The 24,644-nt window shown below is 42.9% G+C and overlaps 1 protein-coding gene across 12 annotated transcripts in view; it reads left to right on the forward strand.

The window, feature by feature from the left end:
- ERC2 (ELKS/RAB6-interacting/CAST family member 2) overlaps positions 1-24,644 on the forward strand; it is a 1,259,367-nt gene that overhangs the window by 1,137,674 nt on the left and 97,049 nt on the right. The window contains exon 23 of one of the 12 annotated variants that reach the window (XR_001899782.3): positions 19,168-19,383. The exons of 10 other annotated variants lie outside the window; for them this stretch is intronic. The gene's annotated coding sequence lies outside the window, so the exon portion shown is untranslated. The remainder of the gene's footprint in view (positions 1-19,167; positions 19,384-24,644) is intronic. One more of the 12 variants, XR_001899781.3, reaches the window with a different exon arrangement.

The following is a 24,644-nucleotide window of genomic DNA, read 5'->3' on the forward strand; positions in this document are numbered from 1 at the left end:
AAGGGCTTAAAGGGATAATGTGCCCTGGATTTCACTTCAGTTTAAGTCTTTGTGTTGCTGACAAGGCTTAAAATGGGCAGGTAATCACTGGTACAATGTGTCATCTTTTTTCCTCCCTCTTCGTATGAAATATAGTGAAAAGCACTTACTTTTTTTTTTTTTTTTTTAACTTAGCTATGTCTTTCTCTTTTTTTTTTTTCTTTTTTTTTTTTTTGAGTCAGAGGCTCGCTGTGCCACCCACACTTGAGTGCAGTGCTGCGATCTGGGCTCACAGCAACCTCCACCTCCCGGATTCAAGCGATTCTCTTGCCTCAGCCTCCTGAGTAGCTGGGATTACAGGCATGCATCACCACGCCTGGCTAATTTTTGTATTTTCAGTAGAGATGGAGTTTCATCATGTTGCCAGGCTGGTCTCGAACTCCTGACCTCAAGTGATCCGCCTGCCTCAGCCTCCCTAAGTGTTGGGATTACAGGCATGAGCCACCACACCAAGCCTAAGCTATTTCTTTTAAATAAAACAAGGCTATCACCATTTTCCTTTTTGGAAAGACTTGGTTTCCATGGAGAGATGGAAATGGATGGGATATGTAATAAGAGGGATATAATAAACAAGACTCTATTTACACTGACATCTCACTTTGTCAGGCATTAAGCGGCTGATATTAAATGTTAATGAGGTCTCTGGAAGAGGGAACTAGGGACCAGCCAGTACTGTGTCTCATTCAGTGGCTTCAGGACCAGGTAGAGAACCTCAGTTTTCTCATCTTTCTCTTCCTTCTTGTTTGTCATACCGACACCACAGACATGGTTACTGTTTACGGACCACTTTGGGATGAGCAGACCTTGTGCTAAGTGCTTTCCATCCAGGTGAAGTCAGCACTCTTATTCCCATTTTGCAGAGGAAGAAGCTGGGCTTCCACTGAATCAGTGCCCCGAACCAAGGCTGCTGCGTGGCAGAGCTGGGCCTCAGACCCATGCCGTCAGAGTCCAGACCCTGAGCATTGACACCTCATGTCTAGTCACTGGCCAAGGTCAGTCTGTTCTTCCCACAGGGTGCCTCTCCCATCCACCACTTCCTCTCAGCACCGGCCTGGGGTGGTTTCCCTGACTCACAACTTCCCCATCCCATCCACCCTGCATGCCCCACCCACGTTCACCTTCCTAAAACACCACTTTCTCTGTGTCCTTCCCCTGGCGACATATTGTCAGTTCCTCCCTATTTCCAACCACATTAGGTTCAACTACCTTGGACTGGTCGTCACATTCCTCCCCCATGGGTCCCCCTGTGCAGTTTTTATGACCTTTCCACCATTCCCAGATGATGAGGTATTATTTTTCCTCTTCTAAAAATAGTGTTAATTCCTTTTTTCACATCTCTGTGCTTATTGCTTGCAGTTATCTGAAATGCCCTCATATCTGCCTACATCCTACCTGTTGGATTCAGCCCAGATATGCTCCTTTAGGAAACCTCCTCTGCAATTCTGAATGTGCCATAAACCCCTCTCTCTTGAGCTGTTGGAGTCCTAACCCAATTTTCCTTTGAATCCCCTTCTCTTGATCACCATTGGCAGTTTCTCCTTTGGCAATTGTACATGAAGAAAGACTGGAAATTCCTTATGACTGTTAGAAATGCAAAATGCTTGTTCCCCAGTGCTGCAAAGAAGTATCTCTTGAACATAAATTTAATTCTGTCAGCAAGGCAATTTTTACTTTCTGCAGAAAGGGTGCCCCTTGCAAATGGAACAATGGCAAGAGCACACCTGGACAGGAGAGGGGAAAGAGTTCTTATTCCTGACGCAGGGCCCTGCTGCTGTGTTGTTCCCCTATTGGCTAGGGTTGGACCGCTCAGTCTAAGCTAATTCTGATTGGCTGTTTTAAAGAGAGCAGGCATATGAGCCAGAGTGGCAGGGTGAGTAGTTTGGGGGGAAGGACGGTTAGGAACAGGTAACTAAAGGGGACTTAGGTCAGAGCAGGTGACCAGGCATGAGTCAGGTCAAAGCAGGTGACCAGGATGAGTCAGGATGGAACAGGTGACCAGGGGAACAGATGTGAACTTCTGATTTAAACTGGTGGAAAATGTTGTTTACTGAAACTAGAAGCAAGAGGGCCAAGAGAACCAGGAAGTTAAACTTTAAAATAGAGAATCAGCCGGGCACGGTGGCTCATCATGCCTGTAATCCCAGCACTTTGGGAGGCCAAGGCGGGCAGATCACAAGGTCAGGACATCGAGACCATCCTGGCTAACATGGTGAAACCCCGTCTCTACTAAAAATACAAAAAATTAGCCAGGCGTGGTGGCGGGCGCCTGTAGTCCCAGCTACTCGGGAGGCTGAGGCAGGAGAATGGCCTGAACCCAGGGGGCGGAGCTTGCGGTGAGCCAAGATCGCGCCACTGCACTCCAGCCTGGGCGACAGAGCGAGACTCCATCTCAAAAATAAATAAAATAAAATAAAATAAATAGAGAATCAAAGAATAAGAGAGCTGAACATACTGACATACTGATTCTTTGAAGAGAAACTTGGGGTTCACTATATTTAACATGACAGAGTAGGGTTCTTCTGTTGTTGTCTCTGTGCTTAACAGAGGAATAGAAAATATTAATTACAGCTAACATTTATTGAGCACTTCATATGTGCCAGGCACTGTCTTCATGTATTAATTCTTTCTATCTTTACAGTAATCCTCTGTGGTAATGAGGAAACTGAGGGACTGAAACCTCAGGTGATTTGCCCAGGTGGTAAATGGAAATGCAAACCAGGTAGTGGGGCTTGTGCCTCCCACTGCACTATGCCACTTTATACCATCCTCAGGTCAGAGACAAGTCACATGTGGGCATGGAGAACAAATCAGAGAACATGAATTCTTTATCTGGAATTTCGCTCAGCTGATAAAACTCATTGGTTCCCAGCCTTCCTCTAGAAATAGATTCACAGTTCTTCCTTTGCTGCTCAACAGCTGGGGAATTTTGTGTCAAATCCGAATGTTCTGGTTTAGAAACATTTTCTAGGTTTGAATCAGCCTGGTCCAAGTCTCGGTCGGAACCAACTTGGCGTTTGTGTGGCAGATGGAACTCAAGCCCTCACTCCTCCTCTAATATGAGGAGGAGAAACTCAAGCACTCACTCTTCCAGTAATATGACCCTCTTCTGTTTGGTATTAGATGCTTTAATCCTTTCTGGACCAAGGCAGAGTATAAACAAAGTCAAATATTTAAAATTTTTAACAGCAGCAAAACTTCCATAAGACTCTTGAAAATGAACTCCAATTTGATCATTTTGAGGACTGTCTAGGTTAGCACTACTGCTCTGATTCCTGTGTCTCTGTAGCACATTTAAGCTGCTAATTTGAAAGAAATTGCTGGTAACTTGCATTTGCCCATACTGCAGAATTTCAAATGCTATGGTGTATTTTCCACACTTGTATCCTACGTTGGCCAAGTAGATGTTATACTTTTTTTTTTTTTGTCCTTTGGTAGAATTCAATCAAACTCTCATCATTAGAAACACAAGGAAAAAATCAAATTGATAAAAGACCATTACATTTTAAGATCCAGGATATATCACTGCGTACTTGAGAATCCACTGGCTGCTGAGGTCATGCCTTCTCCACCACATTTCTGACTCATTCCCAGAATAGGACTTTGTATGGAGTCAGCACTTCATATATGTTTATCAGGTGGCATTTTGGGTGCTTTACCTGGCTTCTACAAATAGTGTTGTTTTGGTCATCGAAAGCAAAGCGTTCTTTACCAAAGGAAGTGTGACTGGATTTTCAAACAGTTATGTCTGTCAAGTTAGTCTGGGGAACTTGACAATGCCAGCTGTGGATGGCGGTATGAAGCAAACAGATTCGGATGGAAAAATTCTTACCCAACTCTGTCCAGCTGGGTTTATGAAAAGAGCACCATTATACCAGGCCTCCTTTGAACAAGAAAGGAAATAGCTTATGTCCTGTGAATACAAAGTCCCACAGGAGCGTGCCCTGACTTTCCTTTCCAGCCTCAACTTTCACTGCTGCCCAGCAGGGATGTGATGCTCTGGAACACTCACCTGCCTGGCATTTTCCATGTATTCGGTGTCCTCCTCCAATCCATGCCTTTGTTCTTGCTCTTCCTCCTGGAAATACTCTTCTCCCCCAGTTGGCCTAGCTGTCTCCTGGCATTTTCTAAGGCCCAGACTAAGAATTCTTTTTCCCAAGGAACCTTCCCTGACCACCTCCCTTCCAAAAGTGAAATGCCATTTTTCAGTGTTTCCAGAATTTGCTGTGCATGACTGTCCTGTTACACTTTGCATTATAATTATCAAGGTGTCTGTGTCTCCAGCCAGCCTGGGTGTTTCTTGATCCCTGTATCCCTAGCCTAGTACAGTGCCTGAAATCAGTGCTTAGGGGCCTTGTTAAAAGAAGAAACGGCAGGAGGGGAAGAGTAGTAGATACGTGATATTTCACAAGGGAAAAGGAGAAGCTATAACCTGTCTATGAAATCCCCAAATATGTCCCGTTCTTTGTTGTCATCCTCTTTTGCTTTTCATGAGGGAGTGTTTGCCCTAAGTGAAAAGTAAACCCCACTTGTCTTTAGGGACATGTTATGCATGCGGAAGTTTGGCATTCCCAGCTGGGTGTTTAACCAGCCCACCACTTGGGTGTTTTATAGTAGTGTCTCAAGAGGTGTTATCTCCCTCTTTTAGGTCTTTGGAGAAAAAAAAGGTGATCAAAGTAACCAACTGTGGTGGGGGCAGTTAGAATCAAATCATGGTTTGAGTGGATAACAAAGGGGACAGAATGGAAATGGGGTATGGATGATGATAATAAGAAGAATGTGCTTCAAGGCCTCCTGGCTGTTTTTGCATGCAACCATCTTTCATATCCCTATAAGATAAAATCACTGTGAAGGGTCATAAACCACTGTCAGAATATTTGACAAGCCCCATAGGTAGTTGTTCCGAGCTAGTAAAAGCATCTTAATTGGCCTAAATGACAACAGTTATGTTATAAATATCTAGAATTTATGACCTGAGAAGGCATAATCACATCTTCCATCAGTTAAGTTTGCATAGGAGCAGCTTGAGGATTTAAGATAGGGCCGCAAGTTGGGGAAAATCTGATTAGCCTTAACTTTATGACAAACACAGAGCTAAGTGAATCGGAGTGCTTTCAAGTTCCTGATCCCTGGGAGTTAAAGGCAGTGGTGTTTCAGAGTCGGTAAAAGCCACCCAGTTCCCTCTGTGCAGCTGTCATTTTATTGGCCTTGTAAAGTCTCCCGTACACTGTGACAAATCCAAGACCATATACCTGCGAAGAAGAGATGTTTTAGATTATGGGGCGCAGAGGAAGCAGACGGTGGGGTTAGAGGGTGAAAACCTATGTGTTTATGCTGAGCCTTCTCCGGAACGTGCAGAGTCATTGTGAAAAGCAAGTCTGTGCTGCTTTAGGGCTCACTCCAGGGTCTGATGAGACACCTCATTTTCTGTGGTAATTGAGGAGACAAAATTCAAAGCAGGGTTTAAAAATTGAGTGTATACATCTAAAACACCCCACACGTCTTTCATGTTAGTTGGAAATTACACTTGGATTTTAAAAATATGATTCATTTCCTGAATTTTTATTATGGGGGTTGGCATTATTATCAAGAGTACTACTACATCTAAAGCAAAAATCATAACAAAGCCAATCCATGAAAGGACGGGTGCTTTAAGAGACACATTGTAGAGATAAATTTGATGTCATTGATCAACCAGGTCATTGCCTGGGGACTCGCTGGTCAATGGAGTGGAGTCATCTTTGAGGTAAAAGGCAAACAGTCAACTTAATCCCAATTTGCAGAGCTTCAAAGATGAACAGTCATTTTGCTGGGCAATGAAGAGCTCAGGTTATCTATTTAATGCCAAAGTCTGTGAAGTCAGTGAAATTTCTTTAATGAATTTGAGAGCAATCCTTCAAAGAAACCTTGATTGAAACCCCTAGAGAGGCCAGTTGTCTTTGAACTCAAGAGATGAAGTTTATCCTAGATTAACCTGATCTTTCAGTTTGCTCTGTCTTGTAATGTAAAGACAGAATTCCGAATTTTGAGAGAAGCATTATGGTGCTTTGGCAGGCATATCCAAATCTGATGTGTTTATTATAGCAATGTAGGAACACTTATAGCTTCATTGGTAAGGAGGTCTACCAATCAAAGGATCCATTTTACACATGAAATTTTTGTATGTGTCTACCATGTTCCAACAGTTTCTGAAGATCACATGGGTCCCAAAGTATATACTCAGTTTGTTACTTCTCAGTGGATATGAAACAAAACTTCAGTTTTGGTTTTATCATTATCGTACTTTTCACTGTACTTTCATCCCCTTAAACCTTGCATCTCTCAAATTCGGAACTCTGTGCCTTACGGTGTGGAAGAAATATGAAATCTGGAACTGATTATGAAATTATGAAGTAGGGAGATGCAGAAATGTGCAGAGATCAGTGTACAAATGCATAAACGCTGATGCACACAAAGCCTGGTGTGAAGGACACATCACTTTGGATTGGAACTCTGCTTTTACATTTCAGCATAACACAACCTAGCATTTGCCTTGTGTAGTGCTTTGGAGCTTTTGGTGTTAGCAGAATTCTTTTCTAAAAAAATTCTTTTGGATTTCTTTAGAATTTGTCCAGTTTCCAGGTTCCAATAGGAAAAACATGGACAAGGTTTTAATAGAAAAATAGTACTCCAGATTTTTCAGTTGGCAAGCACCCTACTTAAGAGCTGTTCCTGTTTTATTAAGTGGTACAGGTTAGCTTAATAGGCGAGTCCTTGACATTTGTACCGTGATTCCAGGGAAGGGAGATACCTGGGTCTCCTGGGGAAGACACCTGTTGGGATTTTGAGCCCACTTTTGGTTTTACCATTCCATTCTCATCTCATTGGAGACTATGCTTCAACAACAGTTATATGTGCTGTTATAAGGCAATATCCATTAGCGTTCTCTCCTCCTGTCTCCTTGAGAAAGGGTAGCTGGGTCTTCCCATGATGTTGTTTCAGATGTGACTCTTTTCCTGTTGATCAGGACAGTAATGATGATGGTAGGAATGTTTTGGTTTTATTCAATTTTATTGTTTTGCTTTAGTATTTTAACATTGCTAAAGGCAATACATTTTTCTCATTAAACATTTCAAATAATTCAAAAATCTTGCCAAAGAAAATAAAACTCCCCTCTAATCCACCATCCAGAAATCCTAACATTTTGGTGAACTATGTATCTTTCTAATTTTACTATATATGGCCTCTTAAAAAGAATGGGATTATATTATAAATGTTTTTATAATCTGCTTTTTGAACTTAACATTGTATGTTGGACACCTTTCCACATTAATAAATATACACCTATGGAATCATTTTTATAGTTACAGAGTATAGAATTTTGCATTCTTTAGCCAGTTATTAATGGTGAACTTTAGATGTTTTAAAATGTTCCCTAGTAGAATTCCCTAAAGCTTTTTGGGCTTAACCTTTATTTCCTTATCCAATGATTTCTTTGGAATAAATTCCTAAAAGGAAAGTTGCACATTAATATTGATAAAGATTGTGAAATGATCTCCCAGAGGTGATGCGCATTCATCCTACTTTAATGCCTTGAATGGCACCACCTCTGTGTACTTACCCCAAGTCTCTTTGTTTGGTATTGCTTTGCTTTTCCAATTTGACTTCAATAGGTAAAGAGCTCTCAGGATTTTTCTTCTGGGTAGTAGGGTACAAACCAACAGAAACAACCAACATGCTTAATTTGCAAGTCGGTTCAGGGAGAGATGAAAAATATCTTTGCAGAAGTAAACACCAATCTTACAACTGCCCGTATGATACACCCCATTTCCCCCACCACCGAGATTTGTATAGGTTCTCTCCTGTCAGTATAATGCTCTAAAATTTTAGAGGTTTCAGAATGGGTTGCCTATCCCAGTTTCCTTGTGAAAACTATTTTCTTTATTGTGAGTAAAGATTTCTAGGCCTTGGTCAATAAAAGAGAAATGGCCGGTGCTAGAAAGAGTCAAGTGGCCCCACTTTCCTTGCTCCAGATCTTAAAAACACCTAAAACGAAGCTCAATTAACAGGTTAATTTTGCTGGTCATACGTTTTGAATCTGGGACTTCTTGGCCATTTGAGGGGTCTGACATTCTGGGCCCTTTTATCCTTTTATTGGTGAATTCACTGAAGTGTAGGCAGACAGAAAATGTTCAAGTGGCAGGCAGATAAACTTGTTAAATCCCTGGAAGTCTTTCCTTCCTTGCTCTGGGAGTTTATCATCTTGGCAGAGTTAAAAGGCAATTAGGCCTGCAGGTCTTTGCTGGCTTGTTTATTGGTGGTTTACACATGGGTGTTGAAGAGACAGGGCCATATTAAACATTCTGATCCTGCTGGCCGGAGGGGAATGAGACCTCAGCCCAACTCAGTAAGTCTCCTTGAGAGACAGCCTTGCCAAAACGCTGGAGGAAAATCCTTTCAATATAGTACGTGTGCCCCACCATGCTCATTGTCGGTGGAAAATTGGAGTCCGCTCCCTTCATGCTGTGTTCCATTTCCTGGGAAATGGTTTTATGGAAGGACATTTGATGAAAAAGTTCATTCCTTCTGTAATTGTTAGCTGCCCCTGTGGTGTGAGTTAAGGTAGAGGCACACTGGAAATGTTTCTTACCCCAAATCTCTAGGGCAAGCCCACGCATGAGAAGGGAAGGCTATCAGTTTGAAAGTGAGTGAGGGATAGATTTCCATTAAGTCCTCTGGTCCCTCTGAGTTCTCAGAGTCTCCCCAGCCAGGCTGATCTTGGGCAACATTGGTAAAGGAGGTGGGTCTTGGGGTTTTGCAATCACTTCTTCCTTTTCTCACACCCTGCCTTCCATCTGCAAAGCCTGCAGGCTGCCTCCCTGGGATGAAGATCCAGGGTTGGAGTAACGCCTAACTCCTTCACACCCATATGTTAGTGAAGTGATATGGCTCATCACTTCACCTCCGCCCCTGTTTTTCACAGTCAGCTTAGGCACTCACCTTAATGGAACACGTGAGAATTGCCAGGGCTCAATTGGCTGGACTCAGGGGTCAGGCACTCCTGGGTTCTACTTCTGGCTCTGGGTCTAACTGTTGCCTTGAATTTCCTCTCTAATCTTAAGTTTTTTCTATTTGTGAAATAGGGACAAAGCTAGTCCCTACCATGCTGGTTTGTTGAGAGACTAAGTAATGCATGGAAAGTGCTTAGCATAGTGCCTGGCACTTTAAAAAAAAAAAAAAAAAAAGCACAATAAATGGTAGCTCTTATGATTAAAATGTGCTTTATTTGTCTAACACATATATGTAAAATATGTATTATGTATATGTGCATATCTAACACACATATATGTAGTATATGTATGTGTATAACATTTACACAGTCCAGTGACAATTATATTTTTTGACAAGATGTAGCTATTTTTATTTTACCAGTCTAGGGGTGTTACTGAAATATAAAAACCTATCTGTATAAAATGAGAAAATCCTTGCTCAGGTCCAGAATACTTGGAATGTAAGGACTTTCCGTTTCCACAACTGGCCATTGTGCTCAGTGGCCAATGGAACTCCTTTCCTAGTGGCTGCTACTTATCCAAATCTTGGTTCCTCAGGAGTCAGGCACCCTGCCTTCATGTTCTCAACTAAAGAAAACACAACAGATAACTGCAGCTTTTATTCCCAATCTGACCTTTGATGTTCTGAAACTCTTTTGCCGTAGTGTCTTGCCAGCGTCTGCACAAGGACTTCCTCTAGCCGAGTAATGTGGTTCTGATTAAGGACATCCTATAAGACCCAGGAGGATGGCCTGGGAAGGAAACCAGCCTGAGACACTAGAGTGAATTTCCATCCCTCAGTCAGATATATGATATTAAAGACCAGAAGGTATATGGAGTTTGTCGCTGGAAGACTCAGAAACAAAATTAAAGCAAATGGCTGACAAATTGGCTGTCTTTTATGCAAAGTTGACAAGTAAGCTGCCTCTTACCCGAAAGAGGATATGCAGAGCCCTCCGGCCAAATGGCTCGGCAGGCAGGCAGCAGGCCTTTTGAAGTTCCTGCTCGCATGCCACTTTTAACAACAAGGCCCCTGCTGAATTGCTTCCTCGTAAAGACATGGAAACTTAATTTTCACCGAAAATATCATAGTTCCAACAATGATCATTCATTCCTCTCCTGAGTGCATGCAATATTGGGTAAAATACCTGTGTTCTCTACAAATGAGGTATTTTTTTTCTCCTTACAGGTTTATGAATTAGGCTATAAATATTAAACCTCACTTTATTTCACGGATGCTAAGACCTTTCCCTGGGGCCCGCTAGGCACTGGCTCACTCCTGCCATAGTCAGGAGGTGAGGTGATTGTGGCCAATAACGGAAGATCCTATTTGCTCTCCCTGGTTTCATGGAGGCTCCAGCCACAGGAGGAAGGACAAGAGGGCTGTGCAGTGGGCAATGGCGTTTGGAGAGCTTAGAGTTTCTCTATCAAATATCTAAGAATCTACTCATCGTTGTAACTCTAATATGATTTTCTTGTTAATCGCTGTCAAGCCATGAAATCTGATATGTTAACCATGACTAAGCCATGAAATTTGTCAACTTTGTCAGTGATTTACACAGACTCTGGGTTTTTTATTTTTTAAGTCTTAATACAAAGTGTAGAGCAGTACTTCCCAGTATGCCTTTCCCAGCAGGCAGCTGGTATCCTATGACAACAAGTAAGAACAGAGTGTATGCATTTCTCTTGCCGTTTCAAGGACCAAGGACAGATAAGATAAAACCTAAAAACAAAATAATATATTTTTCTTTGAGGTGATAACTGTGAACATAGTAGACTTGCTTAAACATCAATAAGTATCAAATAAACATCCAGAATAGTTTTATGGTTCATATCATTGGGTGTGATAACACACTTCCTTAAAGTGGTAGATTATTTGTTTTTGAGAGAAAATGAGTGAATAAAACCTGTTTGTTTGGTTTTTTTAGTGGTACGTGGTATAATTTATCTCTTCAACATAGTATGAGCATGAGCTGTGACTTGAAATCCCACTTTGCTGTTGGCTAGATGGGTGAATTTGTGTAAGTCACTCAACCTTTTTTCCCCACTCAGTCTTTTCTTCTAAAAAATGAGGAAGATAATATTGGAGCCTACTTTGTAGGGGCCTCTAAGGCACTGCAGAGATGCCATCTATAAAACTCAGAGTGAGCACATTTGTCCTTTATCCACGTGGTCTACTAGTATCATTGGTATAATAGTATATAATGATAAAATAAGTCATTGTGTATCTTTGTCACCCAAAGGAAAATTCATATAATTGGGAAAGGATTTTTTAAAAATTTTATCAGAGAAAATGTAGGTAGTTTTTGACAAATCATTATCATACATGTAGACAGTTTTTCATATGAAGGAAGGAGAACAGCTCAAATGAAAGAAGGAGAGCAGCTCAAAGGAAGAAAGAAATGTTGCAGAACTGGAGAGTAGTGAGGACTGGGATGTCTTTCTCTCCTGTCCCTACCAAATGTCTTTTTTTTTTTGGACTCAGAGAAAAAGAATACCCAGATCCTCCCCAGCTGGCGCCTGGCTTCTACTGTTTAGAATCTAGAATCAGATAATCAGATGGCTTAAAACTCAGAATATTTTGGTGACTTTGAGGACCATGTAGTATAGTGATTTTAAAACTTTCGTTTTTCCTACAAAATGTGTGCAGTGCTTCAGGTCCTAAAACAGTCCTTCCCAGATACCTTTCCAGTAGATCCATAGGATATAACTTGTGAAAACAGAGTCAGGGCCGGGCGCGGTGGCTCAAACCTGTAATCCCAGCACTTTGGGAGGCCAAGACGGGCGGATCACAAGGTCAGGAGACCGAGACCATCCTGGCTAACCCAGTGAAACCCCGTCTCTACTAAAAAATACAAAAAACTAGCCGGGTGAGGTGGCGGGCGCCTGTAATCCCAGCTACTCGGGAGGCTGAGGCAGGAGAATGGCGTAAACCCGGGAGGCGGAGCTTGCAGTGAGCTGAGATCCAGCCACTGCACTCCAGCCTGGGCGACAGAGCCAGATTCTGTTAGCCAGAATGGTCTTGATAGCCTGATCTCGTGATCTGCCCGCCCCAGCCTCCTAAAGTGCTGGGATTACAGGCGTGAGCCACCATGCCCAGCGTCTTCTTTCTTTTTTTTCTTTTTTTTTTTTTTTTTTGAGAGAGAGGAAGTCTCACTCTGTCTCCCAGGCTGGAGTGTAGTGGCGCAATCCCAGCTCACTGCAACCCCTGCCTCCTGAGTTCAGGCAATTCTCCTTGCCTCAGCCTCCCGAGTAGCTGGGATTACAGGTGCCCACCACCACACCCGGCTAATTTTTTGTATTTTTTTCTTAGAGATGGGGGTTTCACCATGTTGGCCAGGCTGGTCTTGAACTCCTGACCCTCAAGTGATCCGCCTGCCTTGGCCTCCCAAAGTGCTGGAACTATAGGCATGAGCCACCAAGCCCAGCCACAGCCATGTCTTGAGTTAGTCAGTTCCCTTGCCATTATCCTCACTTCTTCACTTCCCATACAAACAGGAGGAAGAGAAAAGCAAGGCATAAGAATCCAGGATGGTTTTAATCAACTTGCTCAGGCTCTTGAACCCTTGAATGAATGTTTCAGAACAATGTCATGGAAGCTATGAAACATCTCCCACCTAAAAGAAAATTACCTGGAAAATGTTGTAGACGTGTATACATGCATTTTCCTGTGGTGAAGTTTCACAGCTTTTATCAGATTCTCCCAAAGGAGTTTGTGACACCACCCCCCAAAACGGTTAAGAATGATTTCCCTATAATTTGTGCCCCTAAAAGTCACATTTCCAGTTCTGATTGTAAGCTGCAAGGTTAACAATTACATCTACTTTAACCTTTCAAGGGAAATGTAGCATATAATCCTACGAGTGTCTGAGGTCCCAGGCTTGCTTGTAAAACAGCAATTGGGTTGTGAATTATCCAGGGTGTGTCTGTAGCTTAGTTCTCAACTGGTATTCTAACTGGAACTAGGTTCTGACCATCTTAGAACCCAAATGGTTCAAAACTAAGAAAATAATGCACGTTTATTTACAATGCTCCAGAAAAGTACATTTATTTCGAGACATGCACATTCATTTATTTGGTTAATTCTGCTTTGGTCCTGCATTAGGGTTGCCAGATTTCACAAATACAGGACATCCAGTTATATTTGAATTTCAGATAAACAACAAATAATTTTTTAGTAGAGTTCTTGGAAGGGAGAAAAATGGATCAGCCTTGCAGATGTAGAAAGAGCTTTCTTTTCAACTCTAGAACATTTGCTGCAAAAATTAAGGGAGGTTTACTGCAACAGCCGCAGGGTCTTTTGGAGATAGTAGATACATTCTAAAACTGGTTTGTTGTGATGGTCGCACAATTCTATAAGTTTACTCAAAATCCTTGAACTTTACACTTAACATGGATGACCCTGATGGTAAGTAAATTTTGGCTCGGAAAAGCTGGTAAAAAAAAAAAAAAAGAAAAATTAAGGGATCACTTTATGCCAACTGTTGCTTAATTTTTAATGCTGAGCTTCAAACTACTTTAAGAATATGGCTACCATAATTCTGCTCCTCAGAATAAAGTATATAAGCATAAACACCAAATTTTGCATAACATTTCTGGACCTGCTGAATAAGTACTTGATAAATAAGGAATGACATCTCTGGATACCAACTTCTACCTGAACCAGGAGTCCACACACCATTAAAATCCTTTTCTTGATGCTGGGAATAAGGCTTATCTGGGGCAAAAGCAAGGAGTTGCTGTTTTGGGAAGTCTTCTTCAGTTGTTGACTATGAGAGTGACCTCTGTGACACCTGCCACCTAGAGACTGCCCCTCTCTCAGTTCATGCTGAAAGGACATGGGGAGGAAGTACTTGTCTATGGTGTACATAGAGCCTCATTTTTGGGATAACTTCTTTAGTACAGACAACAGGTTCACAAGCCAGTGTGTAGACTCAATCAGGAGGCACCTCCACCAAAACACACACAACTCATTCTCTTGTTTTAGTGCCAGCTGAAACTAGGAAGTGGGCTGTGCTTCTCTTTTATCTCTATTGACCTACCCAGGTATTCTGAGAAAGACACTTGACCAGGATGAATGGTTCCAGTAGAGAGGGGCTGCAATGGGGTTTCTTAGCCACAGGAAGAGTATACCCTGAGAAATTCATTCTCTAACAAGATTTGAGGACTACTCCTTCAGATTTAATTACTAGACTCCAGAAGGGACAGTCCTTTATACAGCTCATAAGAGTCACTGTGGACCTCTGCTAGACCCTCCAGACAAGTACTTCTATTTTTCTATTATTGTTCTAAATGTTAGCTCTTTATCCAAATGAAACAAAACAAAACGCCTAAAAGAACTAGGGGAGGAGAACCAAGGCCCCTCAGAGACACCTTTATTCTTGCTCTTTCTCCTTTCAAGACATGGTTGCTCCCTAGGCAGTCACATTTCTCTGGTGATGGAGAGAAGGGAGGGCAGTCAGAGATTGAGGGGACAGCATGGGACAGCCAAGACATGCTGATAGCTGGAGAGGAGGCTGCCTGGGATCTGAGGAAGCAGTGATGTCCCAGCTCCAGTCAGCTGAATTCCCCTAATAGGCCTCTCCATCTCTCCAGGCATTAGAACTTGTAGAGAAAGAAACTGCTAGAATCCAAATCTTTTCACACAGTGAGGCCCCCAAACAGCCCAGCCTTCACACACAAGCCAGCCTGGTTCTCCTGACTGATTTGATCAGTACCTCAAGGTGCACAGATGTCTGTGCCTGGAAACAAAGCCTCATTGGAACCCCACTATTCTGGAACTCTTGGGCTGGTCTCAGCCAGCTGCCTGTGTGAAGATACAACTCATGGAGAGGACAAACTAACTCAAAGCCCTTCTTCCCGGCCTAACAATGCTTATATTAATTCAATAAATTCTGTCTTCTCATTCAAACCAATCCTGAAGGAAGGACCTCTGCCAGCTCACACTTAATTACTGCTGGCATTTGAAAGCAAGTAAATGCCTTCCCTTGAAAAATATTCTATAAATCCATCACTTTTGCTTATTTTAAATGACTTCTCCCACATTTGTCCAAATAAGTGAAGCTTTACCATTTTTGGCTTTTTTCTGCAGAGTGAGTGAGTTTTAGGCGTTTACTGGAAGGATCATTTCTGATGACACCAAACCTCTTCCACATTTTCAGCTTTGGGTTTTGAATCCAGGAAACCCAGCACTAACCTTAAAGTTCCATTTTCTTACTTGTGAAAGTGAGAAGCTGAGTACCCATGCTGGAACTCACCATATAGATAGATGCCTCACTGCTTTTCAGTTCTATGTTTCTCCTCCATGTCTTTTTCCTCTTGCCAATGTTTAGGTAAAATTATTTCTATTTGATACATTTTTCTTCACTCTGGTCCTTAATGGGTCAAGTCTTATGTGGCTTCACAGCCCTGACAGTGAGTAGTATTGCTATTTTGGAGTCAAGGTCTCGGTCTGTCGGCCAAGCTGGAGTGCAGTGGCACCATCAGGGCTCACTGCAGCCTTGACCTCCCAGGCTCAAGGATTCCTCCCACCTCAGCCTCAGCCTCCCAGATAGTTGGTACTACAGGCTCATGCCACCATGCCTGGCTACTTTTTGTGTTTTTTTGTAGAGATGGGATTTCACTATGTTTCCCAGGCTGGTATCTTGGAGTTTCTTTAAGTCAGTTCTCCTCAGGGAATATTTTATATGGCTCTTGTAAAGTTCTAAGAAGGGTGGTGGTTCCCTCAGTCTCACAACATAATACTACAAGGAATTATGTTTTTAAAGATGCTATCAGCAGTGGTTTTTAACCAGGAAATGGGGAACTGGGAAATGAGAGGGGATCTTGGCCCCCATCCCTGGTCATTTGTCAATGTCCACGGAGATTTTTTGGTTGTCCCCAAATGAGGAGTGCTAATGGGTCATCTAGTGGGTAGAGGCCAGGAACATCCTACATTGCACAAAGCAGTCCTGATGACAAATCATTGTCTGGCTCAAAAGTTCAAGTGTCAAGGCTGAAAACCTTGAATTAGAGGAATTCTTGTTTTGTTTTTTGGTTTGTTTTTTGCTCTCCCTCAAGTCCTGGGATAAAGAAAAGAGAAAGAAATTGCCCCCATGTTGATGAGTGTAAGCGTCCTGATCCTGAGTTCTTACATCCCACATAGATCCAGGAATTGGAGAGCACCAGGGTACCAGCGAGCAGGGCAAAGTGCAGGGTGGAGGCAGATCTTCTGAGCTCCAACAGCTGTCTGAGCTCCAAGGAGAGACAACTTCGACCAAAGCAGAGGACCAAAAAGTTACAAGGATGTTTAGTTTGTGATAAAAATCATTTTGCAGATTAAAGTGCTTCCTCCTGCCCGTAAAATGGTATGTTCTTTAAATAACTCAAAAACTGGAGGCATTTAATTGTCGCAAGCAGGAGGCAGGCCTCGGAGCCACAGTGGATTGATTCCATCCTCGAAAGGGAGCATACCCAAGCTATAGGTGGCGCTCTTCCTGCTTTCGCCAGTGTGTTTTTGCATAACCCGTATTTTCAATGTCCCTACTCGCAGCATGAAGGGACGGGGAATAGAGGGTGTTTGCTGGAACCAGTTTCTCCCTCCACATCTCTGGGCTCCATTCACCCTCACTTCCTCGGTAGAGCATGATGCCTGCTCAACTTCCAGTCTTAACCTCCTGTCACTCCAAGTACAGTTAGGCAGAGGTCCCACAGGCCCTGCAAAAAGTGCCAGTGTCTCTCATTGGCTTTGATGGGATCATGTGCTCATCCTGAACCAATGCTTTGGTTAGGGGAGGAATGCTGGAAGCTGATTGGCTGTGGCCTAACTTAGGGCACACCCTCTGAGCTGCAGTGGAGCCTTTTGCCATGCAGGTGAATTAAATAAAAGTGGGGGCACGTGTGTGGCCTCAAAAGGAAATTGGGGTAAGAGAGTCACCCACACACCATTCGCTACATGGTGACTTTAAATTCTGTGGTGGAAAACTTAGGTATTGCCCTAGCCTTGCTGTTAACACTAGCTGCTTGACTTCGGATAGCTTTATGACTCTCCCTGCCTTCTTTTCCTGTCTGCAACATGGAAATAATCTTTCCATCAGAGTGGTTATAAAAAATCAAGGAGATATGGGAAGGATTGGGCAAACAAATAGTGATGGTGTAGATGGGAATGAATTCAGTTCAGCTTCTAGAGTCTCAAAGAATCTAGCCCAGCTACAACCCACCCCGCGAGTCCATGCCAGCCTTCGGAAGCCAGTGTCTAAATTTATCCCAGTTCTCATTGTTGCAGGTCAGTGTGGGAAATCTTCTGAGGTCAATGATTGAGGTAATTGACTTGCCGTATCTTGAAAAAGTCTCTGTTAAATGACATAATTGGTTTTAATTATGTAATTACAGCACTTAAAGTGTGGGGGTGAAAGGTTACTATTATATTTGGAAGTGAGATCCCCAAATGAAGCAAGGGTGTTTAGGCCAACGTGTCTTCGAATTTCTCATTTTATTTTTTCAGAAGGAAACCAGAGGGGGCTGGCCTTGGCCCTGGTGATTTGGGGATGATTATCTTGCATGAGGTAGTGGCGGGGCTGATCGCGGCACCATAGGGACCTTTGTGAAGAGAAGGAAAGGGCTTCCGTAAAGACCTCTTTGCGATCTGAAGTTAATGAGCAGTGGGAACTCAACTGTCAGCAATTGAATCTGATTGGGCAGGGTAATTATATGATTGCCTCTGGTGTTTGCACATGCACGGGGATATTTTTATTGTAAAAACCTAATTGCTTACTTACTTGGTGGAGGGAAAACCTAAACAAATTTGTGTTGTCATAGGTTAAGAAGATATCCTTTGTCTCTAAAAACGCGGCTTGTTCTGGGTGAGGGTTTTGTTTCTTTTCGATTTCAATCAAGGATGTTGTTTGTAGGACTTGGATCATATGATAATATTCAAACAGAAAGCTACTTTGGACTATGTGTCTTTGGTCAATGACCACATGCTTTCTACCCAGTCTTAAGCCATCCTCTCCAGTGGTCTCTTTCGTAATGCAAAGGTAGCTAGAATCCTGGGGATTATTCAAGCTGCTGGGACAAACCCAAGGCTTTGGGGTTTTTTTGTTTTGTTTTTGTTTTTTTCTTCCACGTGGAGGCCCCTGACAAGATTGGCTTCATAAGCTATCTCGTTTCCCTTAGTTGCATAAGGCAAGTGGGAGGTATCATGTCTGTGATAGCCTTTTAGACGTCAACACCAAGGGTAAGAAGAACAAAGCGCTCCCCCTGCAATTTCTCAGGGACTTGGAGGAAAGGAAAGGGCAAAGCGGGCTCCCATATTGTGATACCAAACTGTGGTCCACCTTCTTGTCTGTTTCAACAATCTCCATGAGGATGGCATCTCCCTTACCCCTGATGCTGGTGTGCAGAAAAGATTGCTGCAATTGGGTCTATTCCATAGCAGTTCAACTCTGCATTATTTTTTTTTCTCTCCTCTCATAGAAAAAAAAAGCTGTTTTCTAAGTTCTTTCATTTCCTGAGATCCCACTGGCAGAGGTCAAAATGCAACTGGATTGTGGGCATTGGAGGAGCACCAGTTCCTCCTGTAATCAGGGCTGCAGACTCCAAAGCTGGGTGCTCTGGTTGGATGTAGGATTACAGGCTGCAGAATGGCTGAGAACAAAGGACTTTCAGCCCTTTGGACCAGCCATGCTCTCTGTCTCAGGAATCTTGCACGTGCTGACCCACCCCAATCTTGGCTGGCTAACTCCATGGGTTCTCCAGGCTCAGTGTTACATGTCACTTCTTCCCAGGAAGCCTTCCCTGTTCACTCATCCCCAGTCTGGGCTGGCTGCCTTTGCTTTGTGCTCCATGGCACCTTTTAGGTTTCCTTACCTGCTGTCCTGTAACTGCCTGTCTCGTCTTTCTCCCACATACACCATAAGCTCCATGGGGGCAGAGCCTGTGTTCCTATTTGTCACTACAATATCTCCAGAGCCTGGCACCATGCTTAATGAATGTGTGTAGAATGACTGAATGAGGAGAGGAATGGTTGCTGGGTGTCCTAGGAACTGTGGTGTGTGCTGTCCTGGTTTCCCTGCCCTTGCTGTTAATACTGCTTTCTTGTTGCTTATAATTTTCATTGTCCCAGATGATCCAGCTCTGTCGGAGGCACGTAGGCACAGCCAAATCTCATGCTGTACATTGATCACCTGTCCAACCTTTGCCTAGAGTGGGAGCCCCCAGTTCCTTCGAGATCCAACATTACCTGTCTGTAAAGAAGAAGAGGAGGAGGGAGACAGCGGGGAGGATCCGGTGGCAGTTTAACACCAGAGCAGGTCCAATGTTTACTTTTACCCTTTTGGAGGTGGGTAACGGCAAATGCTGGGTGCTGGGTTTCAGACAGAGTCTGCATAATGAGCTTGGATTTGGGGGCTCACATGTACTTTATATTTTGCTAGAGTGTGGGGGTTGCTATTTTTGTATTTAATTTACAGCCAGCCTCTTCCGTGATTTCCACCAGTGTAGAACAAGAATCTAGGTCCATCTTCCACGTGATGTAAATTGTTGTGTCAGCCTCGTGGTGGCCACACACAGTGTTGTTTGGTTCTTGCTACACGGACAGAGAGGAAGGTTGGACATTTGTTGCTACTTAGTGACTATTATATTTACTATTTGCTTTTCAAGGCCATGATTTTCAATACTTTTTCTTGTTTTGATTTTGTGGCTTTTGATGTTTTGAATCCTCCTCTACCCCCCAGCCCAGCCCAGTTGACTTCTTAGGCCATGAGATCCTGAGTAACTACTGAATGAATAGATGAGATTTCACTAGCCTTATATGATTCTGGGTATACCTAACCAGCTTCTTCCCTAAGCAGAATATGAACCTATGACTTTTCAGGCTTCAGGCCAGAGAGCTTCCTACTGAACCCCTAAACCCCAAGCCATCATGGAGTTTGGACTATCTGTTGTTGATTGGCCTACAATCATGATTTCTAAGTAGATGGACATTGGTACATGGAAACCGAAGCCTCACATGTGACAGAAAAGAATAAACTCACAGAGACCACAGGGCATTAGCCTTATGCTTCTTGTGCAGCCGTGTGTACTCAACTTTCCTAGGTCTGACTTTTATTCTCCTCTGTTGGCTCTGAGTCTGTATTTACTTTGCATTCTTGAGTTGCATTTTTGCTTTGGCATAATAAGCACCTGAGTTGGAATCTTTGGGGGTTCCTCCTAGGAAGAGAGTTTGAATCTACTTTCTTTTATAGTAGATGTGTTCATCAGTGTTGTGCGCTTTGAACCAAACACAATGAGCCATGGTGAGTTTTATTGCTGACTTCTAAGGATATTGTAGTCTAATTTTCAGTTTTGGAATTGAACCAAGAGATGCCTCACCACCTCATATTCCTTCTGGATTGAGGCAGTATTGTAATAACTGCCTACAGAAGTAAATCACATACTTTTGCAATAAAAATTTCTTTGAATGACACTTAATTTTATAATTAAACTTGGCAGTGCAGCCTCTGAAGTGTCTCATCTTGCCTAATCACAATGATCTATTTCTTTTCAGAGTGCTTCTGTATGCAATGATTAGTCCTTTTGTTATCATCACATTCTAGATTAAAACGAATACTTTTTAAAAAGAAAAAGAATAAATGACTGCATTTTATATAAAATTCAAACCACTGATTATTTATGTTGTTTGTTTTAAAAATATTTTAACCAGTCATGGTGGCTGATGTCTGTAATCCCAGTGACTGAGGAGGCTGAGGTGGGAGGATCACTTGAGGCCAGGAGTTGGAGACCGGCCTGAGCAACAAAAGAATAAAATAATTGGCCAGGCATGGTGGTGCATGCCTGTAGTTTCAGCTAATTAGGAGGCTGAGTCTGTAGGATCACTTGAGCCCAGAAGTTCAAGGCTGCACTGAGCCATGATCATGCCACTGCAGCCCAGCATGGGCGACAGAGCGAGACCCTGTCTCAAAAGCAACCAACCAACAACAACAAAAAAAAAAAAAAAAAAAAAAAAAAAAAAAAATTTGCATGGTTCTTCACCGATTGATTTATTCTACAAACAGATTTAAACAGGTTCTCTAAGTGCAGTGCCTTGAAGAGCAGTTGGCATCCTAGCATCACCTGGAGACTTCTTAGTAATGTAAATTCTCAGACTTTGCCCAGACCTACTGAATCAGAATATCTGTAGGTGGATTCCGACAAGATATGTTTAAATGGGCCTCTGGATGATCCTGATACACAGGAAAGTTTGAAAGCCACTGGTTTAGCATTCTGCCAGTCCATGATATGGGGGTATTAAAGGGAGAGTAACTACATATGGCCCTACCATCCAGCTCCTTGTGATCTGATCGAGGGCATAAGGCATAAATTCATCAGGCAGGTTGGCAGAGTGATCTTTACAAAGTGTAGGTTACATCATACACTCACTTCCTAAACCCCTCCGGGAAGTCCCCTTTGTACTTGTAATAAATGTAAATGCTTAGCTCAAGCCTACAAGGCCTGGCATGCTCCATCCCCTGACTACCTTCCAACCTCATCTGATGCTGTTCCCTCCCTCCCCCAGTGCCCTGCTGTGCTGCGCTGGCCTTCTTTCTCATCCTCAGACATGCCTGCTGAGTGTAGTGTCAGCAGGAACGTAGAGAAAGGGAAGTAGGGTAGAGAGAATTGTAAAGGTTAAATAAGAGACTTGGACACTGAAGTATTTTTTTCACATGACAAAATATTCCTAAGCTACTCTCTCCACTGGTTAATATTATTGATATATATATAGATGTGCAATATATTAATAACATAGCCAATATTAATGGCCTCACCTTTAAGTCTTTCACAGGTCTCAGGTGTCCTTCTGCCCAGGACACGGTTTGAGGGGAGATTCTCTGTTGTTTTCCTGGTCCCTCATACACTGACTTCACACAGATTTGGCCCTCAAAAATTGTGGACAAATGGAAGAAGAGATTCTGCAAATCCAAATGTCCTCACAATGCTAGCAAAGTCTGAAAGGATTCGCTGAATCATTAAGGATATATTAAAGTCATTTAGTTTCATCTAAGTGTAATGTATTTTCATTGCTTTCTCTCTCTGAGAGTCAGCCTGGCAGGCACAATGGGAACTGAATAAACGTGGCTGGAGAGACATGCTGGGGAGGGTGAAATCATCTGTTTTGCACAAGAATATTGATGGAGTCAGTGAATGATTTTTACTGTCTTTGTTCAAGTTTTAGAAAGGATGATGACCATATTCACTGGATTTTGTCTTTTTAAAAGATTATCTGTGAATGCCAGTTTCGATCTTTGGGATATCATGTATACCATGTGATTTGCGTATAAAGCAGCTACTCAGATTTTTATTGAATGTGAAAATATTGTATCTCAGGATTTTCTTCATAATGAGAGAGAGAAACACGTATTTCAAATATGATTTTTTTAAAAATTGAATTGGATTTGAGGCAAAGGGCTTCTTAAAGATTTAGGACTTCTGGGTCCAAGAACAAGGGCAATGGTTTTTGGACTTTTTGTCTTATTTTTGTTTTGACTATCTCTAGCTCTAACTTTCACCATAACAGGCTATTATTTTATAAATATAGTATCTCTGGTTTTAGACATTATTTGCTCATTAGGAAGCCTCTCATCTGAGATCCATAGAAGAGAGAAATCAGGGAGGTAGGGAAGGGGGAAATACTTCTTAAGGTCTCCCAGCTTCTCCTTACCTCGTAAAGATATCCCAGGATGAGGAGTAAGAATACCCTTACTACCTTAAGCTCTGTGGATATATGAGGGAGCCCTTATTGTTAAGGAGATAGTAGTCTGCCCTGGTGAGTAGGAACAAGACAGACATGCCCTGTCCCACCCTCTGAGAACCCACAGCCAGAGGCTGGGCAGGATTTAGCAAATAACTACATTTTCACACTTTGAAACACACTCTGAAGCATGAGTACAGAAATGTAGGACAGCATAGAAAAGGGAAACAAGTCCCCTCTGGAGCCGCAAGGAGAGACATGAGGTTGAGACTGTGAAATGAAAGATGATCAGGCATTCATTGGAGGTGAATGATGGCCTAGCTATTAGGTTATGTTAGATTGTGGTGGCATGGGAAGGGGGGCAATGGAAAGTGTCCCTGGGGAGCTGGCATCATGTCCCGCAATAGCTAGGGTTCTGCCCACAGAGGCTACACAGCGGAGAACCTCCTGAGCAACACCACTATGGAGTGAACCCCAGCGGCAGAGCGCTTCTCCTGCAGAGACTGAGATTTCCAAGTGTCCACTAATAGTAGATGTACTATCCTAGCATGACATCAGCACCGTGGTACCTGTTTCTGGTTGTTTTCCTGGTTCCTCCAACTCTTATGGCGCCTCTGTCTGAGATACCTCCTTTTCCGGGCGGCCTCTACTGGTCTCCTCCTTGAGAGCCAAGCTGCCTGCAGTGGACAGTCACTATTCCATGGAGGGGTTTGTATGGTTTTTAGGGAAGGGTTGGGAGCATCTTCAGATAATCTTCCTAGAGAACTGCCTTCTCTCACTGTGCTCTGGATCCAGAGGCATCTTTCACAGGTCTCGCATGTCTTTCTGTCCAGGACACAGTTTGAGGGCAGGTTCTCTGTTGTTTTCTCGGTCCCTCCCACACTGACTTTGCACAAACCTGGCCCTCGAAAATTGTTGACAAAGGAAGGATGAGATTATGCAAATCTAAATGCCCTCCCAATGCTAAGGCTAAATTTCAGGAATGTGAAATAAAAGAGATGCCTGATTCATTCATTTATCCATCCACCCATTCAGAAATATTACTGAGGACTTACTGTTTCACTGTACAGCAGAAACACAAAGCCTGGCTCATGGGAAGTTCCCAGTGGATGCTGGTTATTAAAAAGGAAGTGGAATACTTACTCTGGTATCTGGGTCCCTTTGTCTTCCTGTCCCATGGACTTTTCCAGAAGCCCTAATATTTGTTTGTTTGTTTGTTTGAGATAGGATCTCACTCTGTAGCCCAGTCTAGAGCACAGTGGTGTGAACATGGTTCACTGCAGCCTCGACCTCCTGCGTTCAAGGGATTCTCTTGCCTCAGCCTCCCAAAGTGCTGGGATTATAGGCATAAGCCACTGCACCCAACTCCCCGGCTCTTTATCCTTCTCTCATTTAGGAGTGATAGTCCAGGCTACCAGCTCTGAATGTGTCTGCTTCTCTTCAGAGGGGCAGAGCTCTCCCATAGGCAGGAAGCACTTATTTCCTGGACTTGTGGCATTTCAGAGTGCCGAAGGGACAGCTCGCTGGTTGTTTGCGCACAACCAATGTGAATGTGAAATGACAGGGAGCAGCTGAACTTCAGGGAAATCTGAGTAGCTTTTTAAACAATTAACAAATTAACGAAGATAGTCATTTGGAGCACCTAAGTTTCTACTTGCTGAGAAAGGCCTGACCTGTTTCTGAGGAGGACTTTTTTGATTAAAATAAAAGGGCAATTTCTGTGGACATGAAGAATTTAAGCCTGGGGTCGCATGTGGAGCTTACAAGCCAATTCCGCCTAGATGGCATTTTGTTTGTCTCAGAGTGTTCCAAAAACCTGAAAATATAATATATGATTCTGGCTTTCGGGTTTTTGGAAAAAAACAGATGATCTG

The sequence above is a fragment of the Papio anubis genome, chromosome 2, assembly GCF_008728515.1.
Source record: "Papio anubis isolate 15944 chromosome 2, Panubis1.0, whole genome shotgun sequence".
NCBI lineage: Eukaryota > Metazoa > Chordata > Mammalia > Primates > Cercopithecidae > Papio > Papio anubis.